This window comes from Vicugna pacos, unplaced genomic scaffold (genome assembly GCF_048564905.1).
Source record: "Vicugna pacos unplaced genomic scaffold, VicPac4 scaffold_391, whole genome shotgun sequence".
Classification (NCBI taxonomy): Eukaryota; Metazoa; Chordata; class Mammalia; order Artiodactyla; family Camelidae; genus Vicugna; species Vicugna pacos.
Window position 1 is genome coordinate 614 of NW_027329069.1, and position 11,470 is coordinate 12,083.

An 11,470-nucleotide genomic window follows, 5' to 3' on the forward strand; every position below is an offset into this window, starting at 1 on the left:
ATACATGTGCATGTCCATAGACATTTTTGCACTTAGTTTTAGTTTTTTGGTCCTCCAGAAGCTTATATATGAATCAAATTAGCAACTAGGCTATATATTTGCATGCTATATGTAACATTTTTATATCATATGTAAGTTATGAAACAAGGGCAGTTAACTAGGACTCATGTATAGGTTCTGTGTGTGTGTGTGTGTGTGTACATACACATGCATTTTTTTTTACGCAAATTGGTAAGTTTCAAGTGAGAAGGTGGGGCTGGGTCAAAAGACAGTAACTGGGCTTCAGGCTTTCCTCTAGTTACTAAAGTCTATCTGTGGAACTCTAGAGTTTAAAGGAATTTAATTGAAAAAAATCATTGTATTAACTCTATTAAAGAAATCATATATCAATCAGAAAGGGCATTGGCCAGCTATGGAGGTGTGACAAGATTTGCAGAGACAGTCTTTTTTTGGGGGGGTTCTATTTCACCCCCACTCCATGCCCCCCCCAACTAGGAGTCTGATTATACAGCGGAGAAGGGAACTATGACAAGCAGCAGGGGCACCAAAAGAATGCAGAAAAGAGGAGCACCTCCTAACTCCACAGGAGGAAGAGTGACACGTGGAAATAACACTTAGCTCAGCTGGGAGAAGGTTTTCCTCTTACCTATCTTCCTTTGCTTCTTAAACATACATAACTTGTTACCTGTACATTTAATTGTCTTTCCTGACAGCTCTGCTACAGTCCTACTGGGACACACTATCTTAACCTGTTTTACAAAACAAAATAAAAACAGGATGATGATAGTTGTAGGGTTATGTAAGTAGGTAAATGCTAAGTGAGTTTCTGTTCCTCAGACCATTTTAAATATGGAGATACAAGACACAAACTTGAGAAAAACATTTTTTTAATGTTAAAAATCTTTAAAAGGCACACATGGGACTTCTCTAATATTTTTTGCTACTTCCTGTGAATCTATACGTATTTCAAAATAAGAAGCTAAAAATGAAAGAAAAAAATTCCAACATGTATCTTCCATAACACATTTGGAAAATAGAGAATGGTACTTTTAAAAAAGCCATATACATATAAAAAAATACAAGTTTACCTATAAACTGGAACACAATTGTGAAGTGGATATTGTCTTAAGTACCTCAAAAAGTGAAAATTTAAACACTGTTTTCTAAAAAAACAAGAAAATTAATAGAAAATTCATTTAAAAGAAAAAAATTCCCTTTAACAGTCTAAAATGTGTATCTCTGGAAAACAAAACATTTTATTATTATTTATTATTATTATTTTTAATTTAATGAAGGTAATTTAATTAATAAAACTAGGATATCAATGAAAAGTTTTCAAAGATCAAACGATTAGGAACTATTTAAAAGGCTAATCTATTATATGCTATGCAAAATTTAAATAACTAATAAAAGCTTACTAAGGCTTACTCTAACATATAACCTACAATCTTCTGGTGAAATTATTACTCAAAGTAAAACTGTTTCCTTAAGCACACTACTTGACCAATGAACCATGTGGTTAAGCACTGGCAAAACATCATAACATGACAAAGGATACATGAATATAGGTAGTGAAATTATTCACCATTGGGTGTGCAGACTAACTGAACTCACAAGCACTTCTTTCCACCAGGATATACAACGTGTCAAGCGTACAATGAATTTAAGGATTCATTATATTTTGACTAAGATTTCTCTAGCAATGTCTACAATGTGTATTTAAAGAATTTAATAAAAATTAAATGTTGAAGAGGTAGGAAATACACTACTAAATATCACTTACAGAAATGACTTTACATATATAAGGTAGTTCAGCAGGAAAATGACAAATTTTATCTAAACTTTGAATAATACCACTTTGCATTTAACAAACTGTCACACTTGACCCTCACAAAAACCCCACAGACAGTAGAAGTTACTACTCCAGTTTAATACTTAAGAATGAGGCTCAGAGGCTAAGGAACTTGACTGAGGTCATTTGGACAAGCCCTAGGACCCAGATCCTCTACCTCTTGGCCACTATTTTTTCCATCACCCAGGCTACCTCATATTTACCACTTATTAAAATGCAAACCACCATATAGTTTCCTTCCTTCCATGTTGGTGGAGGTGACGAGGGTACCAAAGCTCTAGCAAGCCAATCCTTTTCTATGCCATTTGAAATTTTAGTACTTAAGGGGATATTAGTCATTCATCTTAATAGCGACAACAAAGATATGACAGGTCATCTTAGTTGAGAATTATGCCTTTCAGTATCTATGTATTTAATCCTATGAAGTAATTAATTATTTTCTTAATCCTAATAAAAGTACCCTTTTAGAAAATCCCCTACAAACAATATCCAAAGTAGAATGGGCTTTTTCATTGACAACACCTGAAACCAAATTTTAGTCCTATTACTCAATAGCTGTTCAATTGTGGATACATTTAACTTCCTTGAGCCTCACTGTCTTTGTCTATAAAGTGAAGATGCCACCATTGGCCTCTGTGAGTTGTTGGGCAGGTTCAATGAGATTATACTTGTAAAGCATTTAGTTCTTAGAAAGGGCCAGTTCACAGAACAGACCAATTCTGTTAGAGAAACAAACATGCAGACAGGTAGTGCTCACAGGTTATGTCATTTACCTGAACTTTCCTAATTTAACTTCTTATGTGACCTTATTTCTTTTCTCTCTCAAATATCTGAAGCAGGACACAATGTATCACTCTTGCAACCAGGGTACCAATTAAAGTGAGTGCTGGATTTCAGTCCTCTTCTAATCCCTTTAAGGAATATTATAATCAATTATCTGACTGTCTTAGAATTGGCTATATTCAAACCAAAGTTTATACTATTTCTGCTCCTACACTTTAAAGTCTGCCATCATTCACTAGTTTGAAACAAAACTAATAACAGTAAGCCAGTTTTACAAACCATGATACACTGAATTCGTATTGGGTGAAAAGGGTAGGAAGTTTCAAGGGGTGAGGGAAAGGACCTAATACTGAGAAATTATGTATTCAGCAGGCCATCCATCATGTACTAAATTGACTTTCTCTCTTTTAATCTTCCCAGGCATCATTCTAACCAAGATTCACGCTGTTTTACAGATTACACAAGGGAAGCTCAAACTCTGGCTTGCTCCCCCTTGCTCAAGGCACTCTCACCTACAGAAGGCTCTTGCTCAGCTCCAGGCCTTTCCTCCTCCTGTAATCACTGCCCCAATGCTCTCCTGACTGCTGCAAGGCCGTCTCCTTCTCCAGTCTCACCTCACACAGTGCCTGCCCTCATCATCTCTGAAGCAGGGCACACCAATCACTCCACCCTCACTCCCTTCACAGAACATAAGTTGTCAGTACCCACCTCCTTCCTGTGCTGAAGGGCAGGGATGCTCTGCCTTACCACTCCTGTATCCTGAGTGCTCAGCACAGAAAGTGATGCTGGCTTAACGAGTGGACGAACACACCTGCCTACAGCCATTTAGTAAGTTAAAAGGCAGAGCCTGGAAACCAATTCAGGTGAATCTGACTGCAAACTCCTGCACGGCCCTACCAGAACTTTTTTTCGCTGGTGGGAGGGGAGGTGCTTTGGGCTTGGCAATCAATCATTTTTAGATTTTAAAGAAATTATGGAACTACCTACACACATATTTAATACTACAAAATAATTAACCAGAGTTTCAAGAGATCTTACTTCGCCTTTTAGAACCACAACTCAATTTGGGAAAACAAAAACCAACCAACCAAAAAAAAAAATCCCAGTGCATGATGGATGATGCATCTGAACAATCAAAAAACCTCTAAACTATTGAGTAATTGGATTGGCAACTGCACCTATGGTTATTTAAGGCCAAAAGAAAACGTAAGTTAAACACATAAATGCATTTTACTTAGGCTTACTTGTAATAGTCTGTTCTTTTGTAAGATGTTTTCAATTCCCACATACATCATACAGAAAACCTTAAAAGTAGCCATGGGATTTTCATTCTAATCATGGTAATCATGTTCTTTCTTAAAGAAAGATGACAAAAATACACTCAGTCTGTTGCGTTTCACTATTAAACCATGACCTTGCTGACAGAAATCACCTCAGGTAAGATGCCCAGTGCGGTCAGAGCCCAGCACTAACCATAGGCCCTTTGCTCCCTTGCCCAGAGGGTTTAATACTTACTGCCGAGTCCTCCATCCTCGGAGAGTCCTGTCCCTCTCACTCGTAGCTAAGTCAGTCCCAACATGAGGGAAAATAGGCAGGCAGCAGCTAACAGAAACATCCATAAGTAGCGGGCACCGAACCCCCCTGCTGGGGACACCCCCTCCTGTTTAAATTGCTGGAGAAGTTCCTCCTCCGGCTCGGAACGCTTCGGTTTCTTACGGGTGTTTTTCACGTAGCTATGATTGGAGTGATTGGTCCTCAGTGAACTGGAGGCGGCCACCGCCGCAAAGGGAGTGAGGCTGTTAGAAAAAATCCTGGGGGTTCCACGCTGAAGGCCCCACCGCCGATATGATGATTGGTTTTAAGAAGGGAGCCTGTGGACGAATACAAGGTTGAGTCCATGTCGGCGAGCGGCGGCGGCAGGAGAGGGGCCAGGTTCTCAGCGTTAACACGGCGCCTAGGCGCGGGGCTGGAGTCCAGCTGATCACGCCCTCCTCCCTGCGCCGCCGCCGCCGCCTCGAGGTCTCGGCTTCTGACCACACCCCCGGCTCCTGTCTACACTCCCGGCTCCGGTCTACACTCCGGCTTCTGTCTACACTCCCAGTTTCGGTCTACACCCCGGCTCCTGTCTACACTCCCGGCGGCGCCGCCCTGTCGTGCATCGCGATTCCTCCCCTCCCGGAACTGAGGTCTCAGCAGCCGCCGGCCGACTTCGCCGGCAGCGGGGAGAGAGGCTCACTCCGGCCCCGCCCGGGCCGGTGCCAGGAACGGGAGCCGTCCTTCAACACCCGTCCGCTGGAGGCCACGTCCCCGTCCTCCTCCTCCTCCGAGCCCGAACAGTCTTCCCGGCAGCTGTAGGGAGCAGCCCACTGCCATTCACGGTCCGTCCGGACCGCAGCGGCTCCTCGGCCTCCGGGACCTCGTCCTCGCCGCCCTCACCGCCCTCTCCCTCCTGCCCTTCGTCCTCCGCCGCCCCGTCTCTCCCCGCCGGGCTCTGCAGCTCCGGAGCCGCCGGCCTCGGGCCCCCCGCCCCGAGCGGGGCTTCCTTTGCGCGGCCGCGTGGCTGCCGGTCACCGCGCTGGCCGTCAGGGGCCGCCGACGGCGGCTTGAGCCCGCGGTGCTGGGCGGAGCCCGGTCCCTCCTCCCGCCGCCGCTGCCGCCACCGGCCTGGCCCCGAGGACCGGCCTCCACCCCGACCCGGCCGAGCTGGAGCGCAGCAGCACTCTGCTGCCGGCCGTGGGGGCGGCCGGGGGGCTCCCCGGGCCCGGAGCCGAGGTCCTGCCCAGGCCCCGGGGGTCCTTAGGTGGGAGAGGTGGCCCGAGGCCGGCCGGACCCGCATGCCCGCGGCGACGACCGTGGCGGCCGCCGTGTTACTGTCGCGGCTGTTCCGCGCCTTGGTGCTGCTGCTGCTCTTCCTCTAGAAGCTCCTTGGCTCCTTGAGGCGGGCCGGGCGGCCGCTCCCTGTCCCCCGGCCGGAGACAAGCCGGCGGCGGGGCGGAGAGAAAAGCTCCTCGGCCGCCAACTGCGGAGGCGGCGATGCGGCCGCCGAGACAAAATGTTTTAACTGACAATTTCAGTATGTGAGAATGTCAACCCACTTGAAAGTCCTGAAATATAAATGTCTGAAAATTAAACTAATAAGGAAGGGATAAAATCTATTGATTTAAAATATAATTATTACTCAATAGTGTCTTTTAGAAAGAACAGAGTTTGACATAAAATCTGACCAGTGACTGCTATTAAATAACCAAAGGGCATTTAAAGTCAAGCGCAGATCTCGTTCCAGTGAAAACTGAAAATCTGTATGACAATGAAAATTTGGAGCGTGTACGTGTGTGAGTGAAGCCTGGACCTTGGGGAAAGAGACAGACCTTGGGGAGGGTGAAAAAGGGAGAAAAATGCTAAGATGGGGAGAGAAACGGAGGCAGAAAGACTAACGGAACAGCAGTCAGGAGACTGGGAGAAGCAAATACGGACAGAGAGGCAGGGAGAAAGCGAGGCACAGAAGAGTAAAAGGAGGGTGAGAGAGGAAGAAGGAAGAGGTCGGGGGACAGACAGAAAGACAGTGGAAGGGGCACATCGAGGGGTACCCCGGAGACAAAGGGAGAAGAAGGATGAGCAAGACTAACAGGAAGGGAGAGGAACAGAGGCGCAGAGATGAAGGTGCAGAGATAGCTGGCAGGGAGAAAGGCACAGAGGGAGAGAGGGAGATGACAGGCGAGGGAGAGGGTCAGGTGAGCAGAAAAGGAAAGACAGGCAGACATAGAGACTGATTCAGACAGGGAAGGGAGAGGGGCCCTGAGACACCAGGCAGAGGATCAGAGAAGGGGACAGACTGAGACAAGGCGGGAAGGACCAACAGGCAGGTGGAGGAAGACAGAGGGAGGGAAAAGACAGAGAGGAAGAGACAAACATTCAGAAAGTCTCACTCACACACACGCACAAGCTGCGAAGGGCAGAGAGAGATAACCTAAAGGAAATAACAAAAGAAACAAAAAAGAGAAGGATACTTCAAAAAGAGAGAAAGGTGGAATGTGGCAAAGGATAGCTAAAAGCATTTGTGTGTAAGAATTATGTGCTGTTTATTTCCATTTTCTTCTTTCATAGTTCGACATAAAATTTAAAACCTCAGGCTTGAAAAAGAAATGATGAAATTCTGGCATTAGTTTGAAATAATATATCTGATAAAAAAAAGCCCTCATTTTAATAATAGCTGTTAATGTCTGATCCTGATTACACAGTTGGGAATCAGAAAGAAATAAAAGAAGGAGGAGTAATGATATTCAGCATTGATTTTTAAAAAAAGCTACGTAATGAGTTTTGTCCTATCTCCTCTAAAGAGATGAGTTATTTCTTAAGGTCAAAATAATTGTTTCAAATTGCAGAGAGGGGTTGAAAGTATTGCAGCAATTCCAAATACTGTTAAAATTTCAGCTAAATCCAGGTAAAAAGTAAACAAAACTCTCAAAAATCTTCCAAACACGTCAATTATACACTAATGGACATTTTTAGTTATTCAATCTCACCTACATGGTTAGAGTCTGGTTTAGAAGAATCATAAAATATCAAAGTAAATGTCAAAGTTTGCAGACAGTATGATTAGAAATCAGATCTCAAAAATCACATAATGCAGTTAGCATGTGCTCGCTTTTGCAATGTGGTGTTCGACTCCGCTAATCAGAGCAATGACAGAGCTAGGTGTTGCTGTTAAGAAGCACTTTTAAAACAATTCTGATCTAGTCTTCCAAAAAGGAGTATAAAAATTAACATCTGCTTTTAAAGTTAAGGTTCTTAGTTTCTTAATTTCCAAAAGATGTCTTATCCACACTGTATTTGTTCCACAATAAAAATGTTAACATGAAAGAGCCATACAGTATTTCTATTTTAAGATGAACCTGAAAGAGAAGTCATTTTCCAACGGAACAACTGTGCTGCTTTACACAAATATCAATGAGCACACAGGCAAACTGTTCTGTCCTCAAGATACAGAAAGGGTCACAAATGTACGGGTAGAGTAGAAGGAACTTGTACTACTGCTGAGAACTAAAGGAATCCTGCTCCTCATTCTATCAATCTAAACAAACATATCTTTGCAAAAATAAACAAAAACCATTTAAAAACATGCTCTCATTTTGGACACAGGACTTTATCACATATGCCCCTAGCAAAAATTAGGGTACTAATTGAGTATGTGTAACTCTTCATACGTTTGATCACCTTTTGTACACACTATTAAATCAAAGAGTCACATACCTTCATCGTGTTGGTATTTGCTTCATCATACAGAGTGAGTGAAGGTGTACTTTCCATAGTATCTGTAAACCAATGCTCTGCATTGCTCTTCCACAGAGCTCGCGGAACACACAACCGGCTGGTGAGCCAGGCACTGGGAGAGCAAGGCTGGAGCGGGCGACAGCACTCGCCCAGGACTCAAGCAACAAAAAGGCAAAGGCTCTCTGTTGTGATGTCAGTACCACTCTAGCCGGTCACCACCCAGAATATCTGAGATGCATTGGAAGCCCCACTGAGCTCTTCATTAGCAATTCAGAAGCAATGATGCAAAACCCGGTGAAACTGTGAACGTGCAAAGACTATCAGGATTTTTTAGATTTCTCACCATTAAATTTTTGATGCACACTGTTGGAAAAATGTTGAGATAATTAGATTTTTCTCTAATTCCCTAAGGAACAAAATGTATGGAATCTATGCATGGTTAATATATCAGATTTTTAATGGCTCTTTGACATTTTTTATCTTACTAACAAAAAGCCTTTTTGAAAAACCCCAAAGACAATGCCTACAAAAACTGACATCCAATGAAGTTTTGCATCTTCAAACTGACTTAATTGTCACAAAGAAAGAAAACACATTAGGAACATAATTCCTTATTTCTCAATTTGTGTTTTTTAAAATTAAAATGAGCTGGCTTATTCTGGCAAGAGCATTACTTCTTTATACCAGCAGATGGAGACAGCAATAGAATTGTGATCAGAAGACAATTCTGCCCTGTGCCAGACGCCTGTTGTCTATATTAGGCTCAGGTGGCAGACTTAGAAGGAATTAACCGAAACTCAACGTTCAATAACCATGAGAAGAAAAACAAAATAAAGTGAAGAAAATAAAAATCAAAGGTGCCTAACTGGGTAAAACAGTGAGTAAGCAAGAGAAATGTGATTTTTAAATTCTAGACGCTGGTTTCTGCAATTGCTGGGTAAAGCACATGCCTCTGTCTCCCATTTTAGGGAACACAGATCATACCTTCTGCCAGCATACTGGAGTGCTGCAAGGGTCCTAGCAGACAAGACTCAGACATTACTTGTACTATTTGAGGAAAAGATGTATCCCACTAGCCAGAAACACTACCTTTCTCTGCTACTAAAAGGTTGTCTTCACACCGCTTGTCACTCTACCAGATCAGCAGCACTCTGTATGCCAGCTTAGAAAACAGCAAAATAAAAGACGCTGACTTTAAAACTTGAAAATAAGTTACTGCTTTTTCAAAACCAGGCTCTATTTCAGACCTATCTGTATAAATCCACCAAACCTTCACCAACTATTCAAACAACAAAAGTGGTAAGACAGTTATCCCTGTCTGAGAGGCTTCACATTAACTTCAAGTTTCCTCAAACACCTGTTTCTCAAGTGTTCAATCCTTTACCATTTCCTGTGCTCTGTGGTACTCACCTGCTAATAAGAGGTAAAAGTCAAGTACCAGCCTAAGTACCCAAAACACAAATATCCAGGTCCCTGATTTTGCCTTAAGTGACTTCTGCTTCCTTCAAAATGTACAAAGGATACTTCTCAGGTAAAATTTTTGTTACTTATGAGAAATATAAATTCAAGGCAGCTTTCCTTAAAAACCGTAATGAAAGCTCTTGTTATGAAACAGATAAACTGAAATGCAGAATAATGAAGGAATCCACCTTCATTGTGGGATAAATTAAAATGAATATTTCTACTAGTCAAAAAGGTCAGGATAAATCCACTTGTATACATGGATGGTCATCATTCAAATGATTCTATTTATTTTTGAGCTTTGAAAATTGTTAGGCCTTATAAATTCAAGTAACTGTGAAGTAGTGAACAATCATAATTAAGAATATTTTAAAATGTAGTTTCATTACTGTCAATTAGAAGTCTAATTCTGAAATGAAAGGACACAGCTGTTAACAGTGAATACCATCCATAATGAATCCTCAATTAAGGGACAACCAACAACTTGCTAATAAAACACAGAATTTCAATGTTCTCTTTGATATTACATCATTAATCACATCAGTTAGCTTTGTCTGTACCCTGTAAGTGTTCAATACAAATAGTAGTGAAACAGATTTAGAAATGTTTCTTATCCCCTCCCAGGGGTTATTAAGAATATTTAGGGACTAGTTTAAACCCTAAATATAACCTTGCCTATTTAGTATGGAAAAAAAAAAAAGACATGTTTCTTATAATATCCTGGAACTGTGCTTAAAACATGCTATCAAGGTCAGGTAATAAAGAGGCTTTCAAAGAATAAATCCTCAATAAGAGTGATATTAATTAGTAAGATTTAATTTTTTGCCTGCACCTAAGAATTCATACTGTGCATCTTAGAATGCTCAACAACTTCCTCTGCAAAAACACAGGCACACTGACTCTACTAACACAGTGTTTAACTTAACTGAATTTATAAGGTGAAAACATAACTATGGGACTAATTACAGAAATTTAACTTTCTGAATCTAATTACTGACACTGCTGATAAACTCTAATATTTTGGTGCCTTAGCTCTTAGGGTGACTTTTTAAGTGCTTGACCTTTAAAGGTGAAATAACATTTGAACCTAATTCTCTCACTTACTTCCTAAGAAATTCTAAATAAAATGAGTAAGTGATTACCAAAATCAAGGGCCATCTAATGGAAGCTAATTTGTAGAAATTTAACATTTTTCTTAGAGGTAGAAAATCAGTATTTTGCAACCACTAATGTAATAAATGATTTTGGCAAGGATCACAAATAGATGACAGAAAACTACTGGATGAAAGATGGTTACTGAAGAAGATACTCTTTGATTACTGTTTATTTATAATTTCAAAGAGAAAAAGATATGTTTACAACCAACCAAGTGAGCATGTTTAATATCACCAATAAATAACAGGACAGGCTAAAATGACATGCTTCCTGATGTGATGGAAATAGGGGACAAAACCAACTATACAGTATTTCTCTGAAAATATTTAAATTGAATCTAACTGTGAGGAAACAAATAAATTTATACTATGGACCATTCTACAAGACAGCTTGCTTGACCTCTTCAGATATCAATATTACAAAGGAAAAAATAGGCAAAATTATAAAAGAGTAGAGAGACATGACCACCAATATAAAGCGTTACATTTGAGTGAATTCAGAATTTCTCAAAAAGCTATAAAAAATATTTACTAATAACTGGGGTAGTACAAATATGGGTGGTATATTAAATAACATTTTACCAGTGTTAAATTCTGGAGGTGAGACAAAAATAAGAGCAAGTGAGAGAAAGCATGTGCACAAATGGGGGGAAATGTTCAGAACTGGTAAAGCCAGAAAGCTATTTGGCCGTTCACTAGAACCATATTTACACTTTTCTGTACAACCTTTCCCAGCAGACCTCCTCTCCTTTTATCTCTTTGAAATCATATTTACTGCAACCTTTATTCCTCATTACTATAGTCATCTTAGTGTAAACTGGTTAATCAGATGCTGCAGCAAGTTTGTATCACACATGACTTGGAAATGGCCCAACATTAACCTGGCCTGAGCTGTTGGCTGGTTTGCTCCTTCTGGATTTGATTAATTGCAAAGGCGGATAACAAACAC

General features: G+C 41.2%; 1 pseudogene; it reads right to left on the reverse strand.

Annotated features, from left to right (window-relative positions):
- Positions 1 to 4,150: 4,150 nt before the first annotated feature.
- Positions 4,151 to 7,942, reverse strand: LOC140695555 (inner nuclear membrane protein Man1-like; annotated as a pseudogene).
- Positions 7,943 to 11,470: the final 3,528 nt, after the last annotated feature.